General features: G+C 46.5%; 1 pseudogene; it reads right to left on the reverse strand.

The window, feature by feature from the left end:
• Nucleotides 1-1,138, reverse strand: LOC145472581 (small subunit ribosomal RNA; annotated as a pseudogene; the record flags this gene model as incomplete).
• Between the last annotated feature and the right edge of the window lie 1,362 nt (nt 1,139-2,500).

The raw sequence follows: 2,500 nt of genomic DNA on the forward strand, positions 1-2,500 counted from the left end.
AAGTTTCAGCTTTGCAACCATACTTCCCCCGGAACCCAAAAACTTTGGTTTCCCATAAGGTGCCAAAGGGGTCATCCAATAACACCCTCTGATCCCTAGTTGGCATCGTTTATGGTTAGAACTAGGACGGTATCTGATCGTCTTCGATCCTCTAACTTTCGTTCTTGATTAATGAAAACATTCTTGGCAAATGCTTTCGCAGTAGTTCGTCTTTCGTAAATCCAAGAATTTCACCTCTGACAACGAAATACGAATGCCCCCAACTGTCTCTCTTAATCATTACTTCAGTTCCAGAAACCAACAAAATAGAACCAAAGTCCTATTCCATTATTCCATGCTTATGTATTCAAGCGCTGGCTTGCTTTGAACACTCTAATTTTTTCAAAGTAAACGTCGCAGATCCTATGCACACTCAGTTAAGAGCACACACAGTCTTTGCGAGGAAGAACAGCGCGGCCAGTAACATACCTTGCGGCAGACCGGCCGAGCCATCCCGAAATCCAACTACGAGCTTTTTAACTGCAACAACTTTAATATACGCTATTGGAGCTGGAATTACCGCGGCTGCTGGCACCAGACTTGCCCTCCAATGGATCCTCGTTAAAGGATTTAAGTTGTACTCATTCCAATTACAAGACTTGGAAAAGCCCTGTATTGTTATTTCTTGTCACTACCTCCCTGAGTCAGGATTGGGTAATTTGCGCGCCTGCTGCCTTCCTTGGATGTGGTAGCCGTTTCTCAGGCTCCCTCTCCGGAATCGAACCCTAATTCTCCGTCACCCGTTGCAACCATGGTAAGCCACTACCTTACCATCGACAGTTGATAGGGCAGAAATTTGAATGAAACATCGCCAGCTCAAGGCCGTGCGATTCGATCAGTTACTATGAATCACCAAAGAACCGGGCAGAACCCGCATTGGTTTTTAATCTAATAAATACATCCCTTCCAGAAGTCGGGACTTTTCGCATGTATTAGCTCTAGAATTACTACGGTTATCCAAGTAGTAATGGTACAATCAAATAAACGATAACTGATTTAATGAGCCATTCGCAGTTTCACAGTACAAGTGCTTATACTTAGACATGCATGGCTTAATCTTTGAGACAAGCATATGACTACTGGCAGGATCAACCAGGTAGCTATCCCTCAGGGAACCCGGCGGGAACCCTTTTGCGTCTGCTTCCTTTGAAAGGAGGCTGGCATTCCACCGTCAAGCTGCACTGGGAATCCTCCCGGCCATGGAAGACGCACGAGGCGTTCGACCCTGTCCGAGGGAAACCCGTTCTCTCTTTGCCACGTCTTTCCACTGCTTCACCCTAGTAAGCTTCCGGCATACCAGTGAGACAGCCAAGTCCACGGAATGCCGACAAGATACATTGGGGAAGAATGATTCTTCCGAATCTAAGCCGCTATTCTTGGCCAAAGGCCATCAGGTACAACATCCATCCGTTCTCTCGTTGTCCACACCGAGACAACTTGGCTACAAGTTCAGTCATTTCATGCTACCGACCGAGCAAGTTTAGTCGACTTTGCTCCTTTTTCCTCCAAATACCCTCCTTTCGTACCCGAGAACACATTACCGAGCAGGGCTTACTGTTACGGACCGATACAGCTCAATTGCTCTTTCGGTCTTTCCCGATGCCTGCCCTACATTATAACCCGAAACCGTCTATTCCCCCAACCAAGTTTAGACACTTAGAAAAATTTCGAAAATTTCGATTTTTCAAAACTGCTCCAAAGCGCTCCCCATGGCATTCCAAACATGCGTCACCATGTCAGAGTTACGAAAACGAAGAGATTTCCACGAAGATGACCGATGATTGCCGAAATTTTCTGACGAAAACCCGAAGCTCAAAGACCACACCCTAAAGAGCGCAAAATTGGGATTTTACACTTTTTCAAAACTTTTTGCAGGAAACTATTGGCCAGCTCGAGTCACGTGCAGGCGCTAAGTTTGGCGCTGTCACATCATCGTTAAGGGGGTGTTCTACACTATCTTAAAACTGGGCGTCGGTCCCCCTATTCTATAAGCACCCTTAAGGTTTTCACCATTTTCAAAACTTTTTGCGGGAAACGATTGGCCAGCTCGAATTGCGTGCAGGCGCCAAGTTTCGCGCTGTCACATCATCGTTAAGGGGGGTGAGCTACACTATCTTAAAACTGGGCGTCGGTCCCCCTATTCTATAAGCACCCTTAAGATTTTCACCATTTTCAAAACTTTTTGCGGGAAACAATTGGCCAGCTCGAGTTACGTGCAGGCACCAAGTTTGGCGCTGTCACATCATCGTTAAGGGGGTGTTCTACACTATCTTAAAACTGGGCGTCGGTCCCCCTATTCTATAAGCACCCTTAAGGTTTTCACCATTTTCAAAACTTTTTGCGGGAAACGATTGGCCAGCTCGAGTTACGTGCAGGCGCCAAGTTTCGCGCTGTCACATCATCGTTAAGGGGGGTGAGCTACACTATCTTAAAACTGGGCGTCGGTCCCCTATTCTATAAG

Source organism: Orbicella franksi, unplaced genomic scaffold, assembly GCF_964199315.1.
Source record: "Orbicella franksi unplaced genomic scaffold, jaOrbFran1.1 SCAFFOLD_754, whole genome shotgun sequence".
Lineage (NCBI taxonomy): Eukaryota > Metazoa > Cnidaria > Anthozoa > Scleractinia > Merulinidae > Orbicella > Orbicella franksi.